A 17,555-nucleotide genomic window follows, 5' to 3' on the forward strand; every position below is an offset into this window, starting at 1 on the left:
TGTGGGAAACAGTTCTGTGAGAAAGCAAGGGGACACGGTTTGACCATGAGAGCGAATGACATTCAAATGCAAAGGTCAGCAAGTGTGGCAACTCATACCACTGCAGCGTCGGCATGCAAATATAGTTTTAGTGTAGTATCCACTGCCATTCTCTCACAGTGTGTCCAGATCCCTATAGTGATTATGCTATGCACATCTGACTTCAAGGTGATGGAGACCAGAACAGGCAGCTAGTTAAAATGGCAGCAAATTTCTGCACCAATTTTCTTGAAGAGCTTGCGTAGGTGACGTGCCTCCACCAGTAAAATATAGTCCCTGGAACCAACTTTATGGGCGAGGCTGCACTAGCCTCCCCTACTGCTGCTTATGGAGTGGGGCAGGAGTTACTTCCAGGCTCTCAGGTTGCCCACTGAAGTGGTGCCACTTGACCACACCGAGAAAAAACGGTTTTCCACCATGCCAGTGTGGTCATGAAGGCGTTTGAACGAAGTGGCTCTTTTCCCTTTGTTGTTCCACTCCATTCTGGGAACTTCTTTTAACAATATGCTTGGTGGATATCAAAATTACTCTGACCCTATCATCCAAGTTTCTGTAACTTTAGTAGGTCCATAATCCCATGCAAAATTTATTTTATGGGGAAAATTTGTGTCAATACCCACACAATCAACCCATTACAGTGGTAACTGGATTTTTAATTTCCCCTACTGGCAAATCTGTGATTAGATTTTATATCAACCGAGGAATTGTGATCTCTTTCATTTTGAAGTATGGACAAAACATTCGCTACAGATTCTCCACGTATGTGCTAAAAAGTAGCAAATATATCAGATTTATGAAATCCAGAAGAAAATGTTACAAAAGAGGCAATGTACATCTCAGAGAGGTTTACCATTGGAAGTCCATGAGCGTAATTTCATGAAGACTTGGGTAACATATGCATTCCTCCCACACACACCTCTTGGAATGACCACAACAAGAAAATCAGAGAAATCAGAGTTCATGAGGAGGCTTACCGACAGTTGCATCATCCACAAACGGAACAGGAAAGTGGGAAGATGACAGTGGTACTAGAACTACCTTCGGCCACACACCGTCAAGCAGCTTGCAGAGTTCAGATGTAAATGAACCTCTTCAAAGTGACTCACTGCAACTGAGGAACTTATGCACCAATTGCTGACAGCATAAAGTGTGAATTATGAGTTGTAACTGAAAAACTGTGGTTTATGATGTGAAAAATGATAGGAGGTATAAGTGTACAAAAAGGTTAGCTTTAGAGAAGAAGAAATGGTGAAGTCACCAAACTACTACTACTATTATTATTATTATTATTATTATTATTATTAACAACAACAACAACAATTCACAATTTATAAGGGCGAGTAAATTTTTTGTTGTTCAGGTGCACAGCAGCTGATGACACACTAATTAGTGCTTAGTCTTAGATATGGTACAGTCATCTTAGAAAAATTACTGTAAAGTAGCAAAAATCCATGATCTAAAAAAATGTTGTAAAAACCTAAAATAATGCACCACTCACTAGCTGAACTATGAATTACTCCTCTGGTGCAAACTGGGTGCACTTGCCCAAAATGTAACATGCACATACAGGGTGACAATTATTGACCTATATGAAATAAAATTGTCATAATTTCTGAACGGTTTGCGTTAGGACATTCAAACTGCATTGTTGACTGAGGTGTGAAGGGAATTAGTATGAACATGCGCACGCGCCTTGTTGTTGTCGGGCATTTGCATGTGAAAATATCACAGTACAGCATGCCTGAGCTTATAGCGCTTGTGAAGGCTTACTATGAGAGCAATAACAGCCCAACTGCGGCTCAAAGAAAGTTTGTGACTGAGTCCAAGTGGAAGACAAACGGTCCAAGTATGCTAAGAATCAAGAATTTGATTCGCAAGTTTGACAGAACGGGTAGTGTTCAGAATTACAGTGTTGGCAATGTCACTCATCCAAAAAGGCTGAAAATGCCTGAAAACATGGAGAAGACAAGCATTGTGTGCGTTTCAAACCAGCCACAGGAAATCAATCACACAAACTGCACAACAGGTGGGAATCAACCAGGAGACACTGCGACAAATTGTTAAAAACCCTCTTCCTATACAAAATTCAAACACATCAGCCACTAAGCCCCATGGCCATGGAACGGCAGTTGTGTTTCGCCAACACTATGAGGGGCATTTGAAAAGTCCGTGCAAAAATAAAAACTACTTACGCATTTGGAGTAAACCTTTTTTATTTTTAGACATAGTCTCCTTTTAGACTTACACACTTTGTCCAACGCTGTTCTAATTTTCTAATACCTTCCGAATAATAAGAATTGTCCAAGTCTGCAAAATAACTATTAGCTGCTGTAATCACCTCCTCGTTTGAATAAAATCTTTGTCCACCAGCCATTTCTTCAAATTGGGGAACAAATAGTAGTCCAAGGGTGCAAAGTCTGGAGAATTGGAGGAGGGGGGGGGGGGGGTGAAACGAGTTGCAAACCTATTTCCATTAATTTTGCTACCACAACTGCTAAGGTGTGTGTTGGTACATTGTCGTGATGGAAAAGGACTTTTTTTGCAATCCAATCGTCTGAGTTTTTCTTGCAGCTCTGTTTTCAAACAGTTCAATAACGATGAACAATATTCACCTGCAATAGTTTTACCCTTTTCCAGATAGTCAATGAGGATTATGCCTTGTGAACCCCGAAAGACAGTCGCCAGAACCTTTCTGGCCAAAGGAATGGTCTCCTTTTTTTTGGTGCAGATTCTCCCTTGGTAAGCCATTGTTTAGACTGTTGTTTGGTCTCAGGAGTATAGTAATGTATCCATTGTTTCATCCACCGTGACGAAATGACACTTAAAGTCCTGCGGTTTCTTCATGGACAGCTGCAAACCATCCTTAAAACACTTCACACGATTCCGTTTTTGGTCATGGGTGAGCAATCGTGGAACCCATCTTGCGGATAGCTTTCTCGTGTTTAAATGTTCACGCAAAATGTTATGTACTTGTTCATTCGAGATGCCCACAGCACTAGCAATCTCACGCACCTTAACTCTTCTGTCATCCATCACCATATCATGGATTTTATCAGTGATTTCTGGAGTCGTAACTTCCACAGGGCATCCAGAATGTTCAGCATCACTTGTGCCCATATGGCCACTTCAAAAATTTTGAAACCACTTATAAACTGTTCTAATCGAAATTGCAGAGTCACCGTAATGTTTATCAAGCTTCTCTTTAGTCTCCTGAGGTGTTTTGCCTTTCATAAAGTAATGTTTGATCACCAAACGAAATTATTTTTTGTCCATTTTTCCAATCACTCAACTTCCTTGATTCACACAAATGCCAAACACAAAGAAATAGACCAATATGGCTGAAACTTTGTGTGCATTCTTTCCAAAGATGCTACTAACTAAAAATGACCTCGATATGCGCTGGTGGTGCCGTCTCTCTGACTTTGCATGGACTTTTCAAACGCCCCTCGTATAGTCCACAGAATTAACAAGCAGGACTTTGATGTGAATATGGTTTGGTTTAGTGATGAAGCCCACTTTCATTTGGATGGGTTAGTCAATACGCAAAATTGGTGCATTTGGGGGACTGAACTTGCATTTCGCGATCAAGAAGTCTATTCACCCTCAATGGTGTGGAATGTCCAGGCACAGAATAATTGATGAAATATTCCTTTATGGCACATTGACTACCGAATGCTATGTGAAGATTTTGGAAGATGATTTCATCCCCATTATCTAAAGTGACCCTCCAGATCTGAACACAAGCAACTTCTTTTTGTGGGGCTAAATTAAAGACAAGGTGTGCAGCAGCGATCCCAAAACCATTGCTGAGCTGAAAACAGCCATTCAGGAGGTCATCGACAGCATCAGCATCAATGTTCCGACACTTCAGCAGGTTATGCAGAATTTAGCTAGTCATCTGCGCTACACCATCGCCAATGATGGCAGGCATATCGAACATGTCATAACCCAAGTCTGAATATCTGTTGTGATGTTTACATGTTCAGTAAGTGCGTGCATGCCATAGTTAGTTACTAACTTTATATATAGTTCAATAATTGCCACCCTGTAAACATATTCCACATGAACTGCACGATACTGGGTCCTATTTCTGGAGGAGGAAACCATGTGGCTTTTTGAGAGCAAGTTTTCATTCTGCGTCGGTGGTTGGAAGGAGTTATGTCGTGGTAGGAGAGCTGGTTTCATTAACTAGAACATGTTTTACTCATTTCTAGACATTTCACTCAATGGCACATGATCTTGCTCATCATGAGGGACGTTACATATACCTTGAATTCTTACATACATTGGTACCCAGCAAAATATGATCTTCCCAAATGACTACATGGTGTGCAGGTGGTTTACAAGACCAAACTGCACACTGTGTTGAGGAATCAGGTAGAATGCCAGTGACTGAGGACAAGATAAGAATTTATAGGCTTGTCACAACGCGAGGAGTTGAACAGATGTCACCACCAGCCTGGGCAAAGTGTGGTACTGTGGGCACCTGCAGCCAGCATAATCTAGTCATAGATGAGTAGTTATAATCTTTATATATGTAGGTTTTGTTGATCAATGTGTCTGATACCCATAAACACATAGAGACCACAGAAAGGCTTTATAAAATTACAGCAGACTCTGAAAAAACTGGTTCAGACAGTTCAGGACATTTGCTGCCTTGCATCCAGCTTTCAAATTTCTCACTTTCCGTATCCAAGACACTGGGGTGTCCAAAACAAGGCCGAAAAACTTTGTTGCATCATTCATTTCAAAATGATGTCCCTCATGACAAGTGATAGAGAGTTTCAAATGCACCATGACTGGCTGAAACCAACACACAAATTACTCTGGTGAAAAAAATTTTTGATGTTGCCATTGCAGAATGGGAGAAGGAGTACACTCATCCACAAATGGAAAAGCTTTAACTGATTTCCTAATCATGGACATTATGGTGTTAATGGTGATAGCAAAGGTGATAAAGCTCTGGATAGCCTCCAGAAGGACAGAGATCGCCTGTTCAAACTTTTATGTTAGGACTTCTGTGACTAGAAACATGAAGTAGAAATGTGATAAGAACAGTCATAAAAAGTTGGGGACACACCGGGAGAAGCCCTACTGAAGCAGTTTGGAAAATTTTACCCTGTATAGAAAAATCTGCTGTACAGCTGCCTCTATCAGCATAATGTTATCAGTGAAGTGGTACTTCATTAAGCAACAACTTCTAAGGAGCTGTTTGAGTTCTTGAACCCAGAGAAGACTGTTTAACTTCTGTAGTAAGGCCTTTCCTATGCATCTAGTGAAGAAAACACTAGAACAATTACCCAAGCAAGCAGAGTCCTTTTCTTGTTTCAGGGGGGATATTAGGAGGGCATTCCAGCACACATCTGCCATCCTCCCTCTAAACTATTGATGAACTGGATGAGAAAGATTTTTTTTATGCTGTCCTCATGAGGTGTATCAACTTGTTATGACACCCATTATCCTCACCTTGATGCCATGCCATGCCATGCCATGCCATGCCATGCCCTGCCATGCCATGCCATTCCTGGTGGATAACACCTAATTTACGTCACACGTGGAGAAGCTGCAGTCACTGATTACTCACTACTGGACCATAAGTCCTGATAGTTCTTCTTGGTGATCACACTGTGATGTTGGAACATTGGATCCAAAGTATTAGTAAAATTTTTTCATCACTGTACACATGGTGTGTGTCAGGTTCATTTGGAGACTACCATTTTGCATAACACAAATATCTGGGCAGCTAACATCACACCCAGAGAGTTGCATATGGTTCTCATATTAAGGATTTAGTGAAATTTTTTATGGTGTTCAGGAATTTATGCCCCAATCTCTGTTAGCTCTACTTAACAGTACAGTGAGACTTGGTCCTTGCCAAGTTGTGAGATTATCAACTGTTGACAGAATTTCAACCTGTACTATTTCATCAGAGGACAGAGTCTTCTGTAAGTGGACAGAAGATATTGAAATGTATGGCATCTATAGCTTGGTGGATCATGGTTGTAATATAACCCACACATATCATGGCACTGTCATGATGTACAAACACAAAAAACTGACTATACACCCCAGTTAGCCTTGCTGAGCACCCATTTTTTGTGCTATCCTTTCATTCACTACTCAATCTTGGGTGCATCCGTATCAGGAACTTTCCACTGGAAAGTTGATTAACCACCACTTTGCCCTGAGCAGCATCTGCTAGGGCTAGAGAGCAGATCGATAGTAATAACATTTGAATGGTTTATTTTTACACTTCACACAAGAATACTGAGGCAGTTGTTTTATTAGCTTCCCCCTCCCCACCACCCACAGATTGTTTCTCCCATCAGGCACTGTTGCAGTTCACAGTCTGCATGCAGCAGCCACAGACATTGGTCATGTGTGTGAAACTCAGGAATGTGTGAGTATTTTCTACTTCAGAAGGAGGCCTTTTGCCCAAAAGCTGAAGTGTATAGCAGTCCTATAATCACGGCTATCTGCGATTCATCTTTTCCTCATATTTATCTCCACAGGGTGAACAGTTCATAATTACAGAAAATCTTAATATTTTTGTTATGTAGATGGCAAAATGCATTAGATGAACAATCAGCAAATATAATAGCTAAGATCCCATGGTAGCTCAGCACAATGGAGATATATTAACCAATACAGAGGAAAGTATGAAAATTTTTATTATGATGTAGAAAATATCTTTCAATAGACTTAGTTTGTTCATGGGAAGAACCTGTATCTCTGTCAAAAAATTATTACCATACTAATGGAAAAATAATGATCATATGTGAATGTCATTCTGCAATTGAACACACAGATCAAGTGGAATGGAGTAATCAGAGACAACAAAAAATAAAGGCAGATTTGTGCTACATCACTGTTAGTAAGAAGGCAATCTACAAACTTGATGAACAAATCAGTACAGTCAAAATGAAGGAGACTGATCTATTAAAACAAGGCAGATGTATGTACGGGCACTCAATGTTGAGTAACCAAAGAGAAATAAAAAATATTATTTATATAAAAATAGTGTTAGTACATGACTTATGTTTCAATATTTCTTCAGTATTAATATGCAAGGACAGGAAATTTTCACGTAAATGCTAAAGCTAAAATTAATGCAAAATCTGCATTTTTTTAGTAACACAACACAAAACTGGAATGTGTTACAAAACGTCTTGGAATTTGGTATTTTCCCCGTTCCGTGCAAAAATATCAAAGACCTGAGGGTGGCAGTTTAATGTCATTGGTAACTGATAGTTACCGAATGCTGAAACTGGATTCTCAAAGCTGAGAATTGCATATCAGCTAAAATGACAGTTTATTTCCCATGTAAAGAATTAATGGCTCTACTTACAAAGAGATGCCCTTTTGAAAGATATCAATCTGATGCATCAATTAAAGAACATAGTTTCATAGTACACTTGTGTAAATGTGAAATACCAAATACCGACAGTACTTTAGTAGTACAACATGGTATGATCACCTTTCAACCTAATCTAGGCCCCATCCATGCAACTGATTATTGCCACCACAAACATCATTCATAGAATAGTAAAAACAATATTACAAAAATAACATTGAAATAAATATTCTCAGTGTTCTGTTTTGGCACCAGAAACATGTTTGCATAAAGTTATGTCATGTTGTCCGATGTGACATGAACCACATTAAAGATACCCCTAACAGTGCTGTTTTTGGTGTGTTTTGTTGGGTAAAAATTTTGGGAAATATGACGTCACCACATAAAATGATTACCTACATTCCAAGTTAAAAGAGAAGATGATGTGGGACAATGAATTTGTCGTGATTAAAGTAGCAAGATTTGGAGAGTGGTGTGAATACTTCAAGTAGAGGTGAAGATAAAACTTAAACCTCAACACAAAAAACTCGAAAAAGTAAAAGGAACATGTATTGTCCCTTTAAGTTTAATGTACTTAGTAATATTTTGAAAGTGGCATCATGCCAGGGGACAACTAAAAAAAGTAGTAGTTAACAGTAATTATCCTCTCCAGAAGAGCATACTTTCATTATTGTCAGCCACTTCTGTTTGGCATGTCTCTTCTAGCCCTACACATTTCACAACAGCCAATAGAATTATAATTTCGTATTATATATAAAATATGAACACCAATCTGTATTTAACTGGCCTAACATTGTTAAAGGAGAGTGTTATCTATTTATTTTATATTATATTTTTACATAATTACATATGAACATAGTTACATGCATTAATGTATCTTAAGATGCCGGTGTCCATAATTGTGTCTGACAATAAAGCACTAACTCAGGCTTCATTAGACTGTGAACTTTTGTCACACAGTGCACAGTATGCAGCACGCGGGGTGTGACCAAGTGCAGTGACCCGAATGGCAAACGTGATGGCAGGCATCATTGATGGTTGTGTCTATATTACAAATTTTTTGCACTAAATTAATTATGAATTAGACTCAGTGATTTGATATAGTTGTTTTGATATTTGCCTACACTGCCTAGATAGCTTACTTGTATTTAAACTTTATACATTAACATTTTCTGATGATACTTTGATCAAAATATTATTACTTATATTAAACTTAAAGAGTCAATACATATTTTTTTTATTCCCACAAATACTTTCCAGGACAAAACAAAATTTCGATGAGTTCTTTTTCACTTATGAGACTTACATTTTTCTTTTTTTAATTCACACTATATTCACTTACTATAGTCTAGTATATATTTAGCTAATTTAGGTAACCTAAGCAATAAGCAGTGGCAATAATTCTAAATCAAAGAGGAAAGTGAGCTGCCATGGCATTCTCTTGCAATAGTATGCCTAAATCACTACGGCAAAATCATTTGATTTAGTACTAAATTTTACTCCTCAAACAGAACTACAAAAACTATGTGAGAGCAATGTTATTTTTTGCAGATGAGTCACAATCTCCCTTTCTCTGCTTTTAGGTGCCAAAACAGACTTCACAAGACAAAAATCATCACTGTTGGTCAACCGTAAAATATAAACACTATGTTCTTACAGACTTAACATCTTTTTTAGCTCTACAGTCTGGTACTACATATATGATGTAGCTCTTATGTATTACATAGGGTATATGAAAATAGTGTGCTGGTGGAAAATATTTTCACGTAATTTAGCTGATGAAACTTAAGCAGCTGCATTACAATTGGACCATTTGTATGGGAGTGATGATGTCACAGACAGATACACATGTTAAACTTATGACATCAATCTGTTTGCATTAGGGGTTAAAAATGCTGGAACACACTGGGCTGCACCTTCAAATTGGGCTAACAACTCTTATGACCATAGATCCATGAAAATCTGTGTTCAAAGCTCTATGTTCTTGTTTCAACCACAGGACATTAATAAAGTCTTTTTAATGCAGACATGGCGAAGTGTGTGTTACATTTATCTTGAATGGTAAGTCTCAGTCCTGCAGAATGTTCTGAAGCAAACAAATTCCCTTCATAATTATAATTTAGTGGAAAAGCAACTTTCCATGCCTGGACTCTGTCAAATTTCTGGTGTTTTGCTGAAACCAAATTTTGGTCTGCACTGCTGTTTTCACACAATAGTGAAGTGTTCAGCATAATGTCTCAGAAGAGATCTTTGAAGTTAGAGCGTGTGACAATGTTTTCTTTTGAAAAACTTTCAACAGTTTATTGTTGCAAAGTTATTTTTTCTTTGACTGATTAGATTTAGGTTTAACAAAAATTATTTTTTTTACAATGTAAATAAATATGATGTGTGATGTGAATATATATTGTGTATTTGAGCGGCATGTTTTCATTTCAAATGTAACGCTGAAATACAATATGACAAAAATAAGAAATGTAGTGTACTTAAAAAAATAAGCTATCATAAACTAACACCAAAATTGGGAGAAACAAAATTGCAGAAATATCGCGTTACAAACATTTGATTATTTATGAGTACCTAAAATCTGTGCATGTTAAACATAAGACTGATTTAAATGAAAATAACATTCTGTGTAAATAGTGAAAATGTTTCTTGCCACATTTAAAGAGAACAGATTTCATAGGCACATATGCTGCACACACAAGCATCCGATACTTTGCTTACGTACACAGGGTGAGCCAGAAGGAAAGGCATAGGCTTTGAGGGTTTATAGTGTTAGTGATTCTGAACAAAAAAGTCATTTGGACATATGTACAACGTAGGAAAAGATGGACTGCTACTTACCATAAAGAAGACTCAATCATATTGCAGACAGGCACAAATAAAGGACAAGATATGTATATATATGACATGTTCTCTACACTTCCACAGGAAACGAAAATGAACAGGGGGGAAAAGGAGAAATGCTGGTAATAGCAAATGGCTGATGTAATGTTTTTTGTGTAAATTTCCTCACAAAAGATGTTCAAAATGTCCACAGTCAACTGCAGTACATTTTGTAGCTGTTTTAGACAGCTGCTGTGTTGCTGAACTGAGCTCACTCATATCGTCGTTTACTTGAGCTCATCATGTAAAATTCCATGACAAGTTCCTCCTCTGTGCCCACTCTGCACTTGCAGACTTTGCTCTTAAGCCAATCCCACAAACAGCAATCTAATGGCGTAAGATCAAGTAACCTCAGTGGCCAAGAAATGACCCCACGGCAACCATTCCAATGCCTAGGATATGTTTCAGTGAGGTACTGTATCATGGGCAATACGAAAGGTGCAAGAGGTTTGTCGTGCTGAAAGTACATACGACACAATGTTGCCAAAGAAATGTACTCCAGATATTCTGGTAACACATTTCAAGTTACCACATTACATTAAGATGGTTAGCTAACATAATTGGACCCATGAGTTGTTCGTCAACAACACCGCAACACACGTTCACAGAGAAATATCATTGAAAATTTGTTTCCACTGTAGCATGCAGGTTTTCATCTGCCCACACATGAGAGATGCATGTGTTACTGATGTCATTATGAGTAAATGTCAATTCATCAGTGAAAAGAATACATGGAATACAGTGTTCATTGGCAATGATCCACTGAAAGAATTCCTTTTGTTTGGCATCATCTCTGTACAAAATTTGCATGTAAAGCTGCCGACGATACAGATGCAGATCCTGCTCATATAATGTGTGCATCACTTGTGTTTGTGTAATAACAAGCTATGCAGTAATTCTTTTTGAGTAGGTAGCTAGGCTGCATTCTCTCATCTTCACTATGATGACATTGGATGGAGTGTTCACATAAAACATGTCCACTGGAAGCACCCTAAGTTCACGCAATCTGTCGTGCACCCTGTTAAATACCATGTTACACGGAACTCTGCAATTAGGAAATCTTTGTGCGCATTCACGAACAACAGCACTGGAATTCCCATTGCAGAACACGTAGACAAAGATCATGCACCATACTCTGCATGCCTGAAGACCTGTGGCATTTCCACTACACTGACCCGTACTGTTCTGACTGTACACGTACTCTGGTGCAAGAACTGCTATATGAAGCGTCAGATAAACAACATATACACTTGTAGGACTCGTCACCCCATCATGTACAAGTAAGGTGCATGCTGAAATGGCCAGTAAAGACAAAACTACACACCCTAATGTCACTTTGGTTGTATTCACATGTGGGTGCTGGTGAAGTAGGACATGAGTGACTCCTATGATTTTCAAACAGCTGTTTGTAGGATACGGTTAAGAAAAATGCATATATTCAAAGTTTTTTGCTCAGAATCGCCAGTACTACCACTCATCCACACCATGTACCTCCCCTCCCGATTTAACCTGTACACGAATTTCAAAAATAACTCTAAAGCTAGAATGAGATTTTCACTCTGCAGCGGAGTGTGCGCTGATATGAAAATTCCTGGCAGATTAAAACTGTGTGCCCGACCGAGACTCGAACTCGGGACCTTTGCCTTTCGTGGGCAATTGCTCTACCAACTGAGCTACCGAAGCACGACTCACGCCCGGTACTCACAGCTTTACTTCTGCCAGTACCTCGTCTCCTACCTTCCTAACTTTACAGAAGCTCTCCTGCGAAACTTGCAGAACTAGCACTCCTGAAAGAAAGGATATTGCGGAGACATGGCTTAGCCACAGCCTGGGGGATGTTTCCAGAATGAGATTTTCACTCTGCAGCGGAGTGTGCGCTGATATGAAAATTCCTGGCAGATTAAAACTGTGTGCCCGACTGAGACTCGAACTCGGGACCTTTGCCTTTCGCGGGCAATTGCTCTACCAACTGAGCTATCGAAGCTTCGGTAGCTCAGTTGGTAGAGCAATTGCCCGCGAAAGGCAAAGGTCCCGAGTTCGAGTCTCAGTCGGGCACACAGTTTTAATCTGCCAGGAATTTTCAACTCTAAAGCTAATATCTAAAAACCTATTTATTTACCCATTCGTACTAAACAGACTAGCTTGCACTTGTGATAAGAACTAAATAGTATCAAACCACAGAAAATCCAGGATGGAATGCAACAATATTATGAAAAGGAAAGTTGCTACACACCATATAGTGGGGATGCTGTCGCAGATAGGCACAACAAAGAGACTGTCATGAGTCAGCTTTTGGCCAGAAAGGTCTTCATCAAAAATACGCGCGCGCGCGCCGTGCACACACGCGCACGCACAAATGCAAATGCAACTCGCGTGCGACAGCAGTCTCTGGCAACTGAAGCCACACTGTGAGCAGCAACATCGGTGCATGATGGGAGTGGTGACTGGATAGGGGTAAGGAGGAGGCTAGAGCGGGGAGGAGGGAGGGATACTAGGATAGAGGTGGGGGACAGAAGTGCTGCTGGGGAATGTGCAGGGACGAGGTGGAGAGAGGGTAGGACAGCTATGTCCACTTGGGAGGTTAGACGGAGGGCAGAGGAGACGTGGGGGGGGGGGGGGGGGGGGGGGGGGGGGGGAAGTAGTGGAAAAGGAGAGAAGTAAAAAGACGGTGTGATGGTGAAATGAGGGCTGTGTAGTGCTGGAATGGGAACAGGGAAGGGGCTGGATGGGTAAGGACAATGACTAACAAAGGTCAAGGCCAGGAGGGTTACGGGAAAGTAGGATGTATTGCAGGGAAAGTTCTCACCTGCACAATTCAAAATAGCTGAGTTGGTGGGAAGGATCCATACAGCACAGGCTGTGTAGCAGTCATTGACATGAAGGATATCATGTTTGGCAGCGTGTTCGGCAACAGAGTGGTCCACTTGTTTCTTAACCAGAGTTTGTTGGTGGTCATTCACGCAGACAGACAGCTTGTTGGTTGCCACGCCCACAAAGAATGCAGCACAGTGGTTGCAGCTTAGCCTGCAGCTCACATGACTGGTTTCACAGGGTATCCCCTTTGATGGGATATGTGATGTTTGTGGCCAGACTAGAACAGGTGGTGGTGATGGATGTACGGAACAGGTCTCGCAACCAGGTCTATTACATGGATATGAACTGTAAGTAAGGGGTTGGGAGCTCAGGTTGTGTACGGATGGACAAGTATATTGTATATGTTTGGTGAATGGTGGAATACCACTGTGGGAGGGGTGGGAAGGATAGTGGGCCTGACTCAGTTCACTCCTCCATCCAACCCTGATCCACCCCCAAACCACCTCCTGTTAACTTTCCAGAATTTCTTAACATCGAACCTTGCCTCACCATCATTCCCCAAATCCCTCAACGCGCAATCTAACCTTACATCTGCAGACAGAACTGCAGTCCACCATCTAAAAATTGATCCCAACCTTGTAATCCTACCTGTGGATGAAGGCTCCAACCCTGTAGTTTTAAATCGCAAGGATTACCTGGCAGAAGGACTGTCAGCCGTCAGATGCATCCACCTGTGAACCTCGCCACAATGACTCCATTCCAGGAATCCAGCACTCCTCAAATCCTTAGACCCATCCCAGAACCTCTCCTCAGAGTCCATCTCTCTGCTCACTTCTACCACTTCCCACACTCCTACCTTCTGCACACTTCACTTCATAAAGTCCATACACCCAACCACCCATGATGCCCTATTGTTGCCGGTTACTGTGCCCTCACTGAGGGTATCTCTGCTCTTTCAGACCAACACCTTCAACCTGTTACCCATAACCTATCCCCTCCCCCCCCCCCCCCCCCCCCATATCTCTCTCTCTCTCTCTCTCTCTCTCTCTCTCTCTCTCTCTCTCTCCTCCCCCCCCCCCTCCTGAACACACCATGAAGGCCCAACGGTACCAACCGTCCACTGTGTCATCCTCAGTCCACAGGCATCACTGGATGCGGCTATGGAGGGACATGTGGTCACCACATCACTCTTCCAGCCGTATTTCAGTTTCCAAGACCGTAGCCACTACTTCTCAATCAAGTTATCTCCTCAGTTCGCCTCACAATGGCCGAGTACACCCCACTTGCCGAGAGCACTCAGCAAACCGGATAGTCACCCATCCAACTGCTAGCCCAGCCCGACAGTGCTTAACTTCGGTGATCTGACGGGAACAGGTGCTACCACTGTGGCAAGGCTGTTGGCAGAACCTATCCTCCTATATTAAAAAATACCAACCATTTCCTTCACCAACTCTCCATAGTTCCTGTTCCTTTGGCACACAGTGCCCTGCTGGACACTATTGACGCCACCACGCTTTACACTAACATCCCCTACGCCCATGGCCTTACTGTTATTGAACGCTACCTTTTCAAACGCCTGATGGATTCCAAACCAACAATCTCCTTTATAGTCGCTGTGACCGACTACATCCTGACCCGCAAGGCACCATCCTCTGCCAACCTATTCATGTGCCATCTTCAGGAATCCTTCCTAAACATCCAGAATTATAAACCCCTAACCTGGTTCAGATTCACTAATGACATCTTTGCAATCTGGATTGAGGGTGAGTACACACTATCCGCATTCCTCCAGAGCCTCAACAGCTTCTCCCACATTTGCTTCATCTGGTCCTCCTTAACCCAACAAGCCAATGCCCTAGATGCTGACCTCCACCTAAAAGATGGCTCCATCAGTACCTCCATCCATATAACCACCATCAATCCCTCCACTTCAACAGCTGCCACCCATTCCATACCAACACGTCCCTAGCCATCTGTGAATGTCACCTCTGCAGTCACGAGTGGTCCCTCTCGAAATATACTGCGGGTCTCACTGAAGCCTTCACAGATCATAATTATCCTTCCAACCTTTTACAAAAACAAATCTCCCGTGCCTTATCTTTCCAGTCTCCAACCAGCTCCCAAAGTCTTACCATTCAGCCACAGAGAAGCATTCCCCTCATAAATCAGTACCACCAAAGAATGAAGTAACTGAATTACATTCTCCACCACGGTTTAGACTAACTATCCTCATGCCCTGAAATGAGAAATGACCTGCCCACTATCCTTCCGACCCTTCCCACAGTGGTAATCTGTTGTCCACCGAACTACAGAATATATTCTTCCATCCCTACACATCCCCTGCTCCCAACCCCATACTCAAGGCAGAACTACCTGTGAAACCAGTCATGTGATCTACCAGCTAAGCTGCAACCACTATGCAGCATTCTATGTGGGCATAACTAACAAGCTGTCTGTCTGCATGAATGGCCACCAACAAACTGTGGCCAAGAAACAAGTGGACCACCCTCTTGCTGAACATGCTGCCGAACATGATATTCCTCATCTCAATGACTGCTTCACAGCCTGAGCCATATGGATCCTTCTCACCAACACCAGCTTAACTGAGTTGCACAGGTGCGAACTTTCCCTGCAATATATCCTACGTTCTGTAACCCTCCTGGCCTCAACCTTCGTTAGCCATGGTCGTCACCCTTCCAGCCCCTTCCCTGCTCCCATTCCAGCACTACACAGCCCACATTCCACCATCGAACCGTCTTTTTACTTCTCCCCTTTTCCACTACTCGCCCCCCCCCCCCCCAACTCTCTCCTGCCCTCTGTCTAGCCACCTGACTGCACATAGCTGTCCTAACCTTTCTCCACCTTCTCCCTGCACACTCCCAAGCACCACTTCACTATACCTCCCCCTTCCCACTCCAGCCTCCTCCTCATCCCCACCCAGTCGCCACTCCCATCATGCACTGGTGCTGCTGCTCACAATGTGACTTCAGTTGCCAGATACCACAATCGCGTGTGCGAGTTGAGTTTGTGTGCACATACGCAGTGTGTGTGTGTGTGTGTGTGTGTGTGTGTGTGTGTGTGTGTGTGTGTGTGTGTACGCGCGCGCTTTTTTTGATGAAGGCCTTTCTGGCCCAAAGCTTATTTGTGACAGTCTTTCCTTGTGCCTATCTGCAACTCAGTATCTCCGCTATATGGTGAGTAGCAAGTTTCCTTTTCATAATATTGCAACTAAATAGTGTCCCTTTTTTTTTCCTTCCTTCATGAAAGTCATCCAGAGCACTTTATTTTATTCGTGTGATTTTTTTTCAAGTTTTGCACATTTATTTTGCCCTGTCTGCTTCTAATGCTGAGGCTATTGATTTTATTCTTATTTTTGGCTATGTTACTGTGATAGTGTTATCACAGTATACTTCACACATCTCATACGCTATGTGATCAAAAGTATCCAACACCCACAAAAACATACTTTTTTTCGGATTAGGTGCATTGTGCTACCACCTACTGCCAGGTACTCGTTATCAGTGAACTTGGTAGTCATCAGACATCGTGGGAGAGCAGAATGGGATGCTCCTTGGATCTCACGGACTTCAAATGTGGTCAAGTGATTGGGTGTCATTTGAATCCTATGTCTGTACGCGAGATTTCCACACTCCTAAACATCCCTAGGTCCACTACTTCCTATGTTTTTTTTTTTGGTGGGGTTTAAGGGTGCTCAACTACTGAGGTCATTAGCGCCCAGTCACAGTTAGTAGAGCACATGGAATCTAGTAAAACTCAAGGGGAGGGGGGTGACACCAGAAAGGCTTGACAAAGATGCAGATAAAATAAGTAAAAAAGTTAGATGTCTTCGGACAAGCCAGTCAAAGTTATAAAACGCAGAACATGAGCAGCTGCTCGAGTGTCATCAGCTAAAATATCCGGTAAAGTAGATGGCAGGGACAGGACAACACGAGATTGACTAAAGCGGGGACACGACAATAAAACATGGCGCACTGTTAATGCCTGACCACAAGGGCACTGCGGGGCTGGGTCACCGGAGAGCAGGTAGCGGTGGCTAAACCGGCAATGCCCGATCCGCAACCTGGTCAGAAGGACCTCCTCTCGCCGAGACGGTCGGGAGGAGATTGTCCAAGCAGTTGGGAGCGGTTGTACTGCCCGGAGCTTGTTTCCTTGGAGGGATGACCAAGCATCCCACCACAACGACACAAGCCTCTTACAAACATCCCCACGAACGTCAGGTGACGGGACACAATGGGAGGCTGGCCGAGGCAGGAGGACTGCAGCCTTGGCTGCAGCATCCGCAGCCTCATTCCCAGGCACTCCTACATGTCCGGGAACCCACAGAAAGCTGACAGGAGAACCATTATCAGCGAAAGAATGGAGGGACTGCTGTATCCGTTAAACCAAGGGATCGACCGGATAGGGAGCTCCAAGGCTCTGAAGACCACTGAGTGAGTCAGAG

The 17,555-nt window shown here is 42.1% G+C and overlaps 1 protein-coding gene and 1 non-coding gene across 4 annotated transcripts in view; both read right to left on the reverse strand.

The window, feature by feature from the left end:
• LOC124777909 (transcription initiation protein SPT3 homolog) overlaps window positions 1-17,555 on the reverse strand; it is a 110,129-nt gene that overhangs the window by 37,844 nt on the left and 54,730 nt on the right. The gene's annotated exons all lie outside the window — the stretch shown is intronic.
• Trnas-cga lies at window positions 11,889-11,963 on the reverse strand. The gene has a single exon. It is a non-coding gene; the product is annotated as a tRNA-Ser (tRNA).

Source organism: Schistocerca piceifrons, chromosome 2, assembly GCF_021461385.2.
Source record: "Schistocerca piceifrons isolate TAMUIC-IGC-003096 chromosome 2, iqSchPice1.1, whole genome shotgun sequence".
Classification (NCBI taxonomy): Eukaryota; Metazoa; Arthropoda; class Insecta; order Orthoptera; family Acrididae; genus Schistocerca; species Schistocerca piceifrons.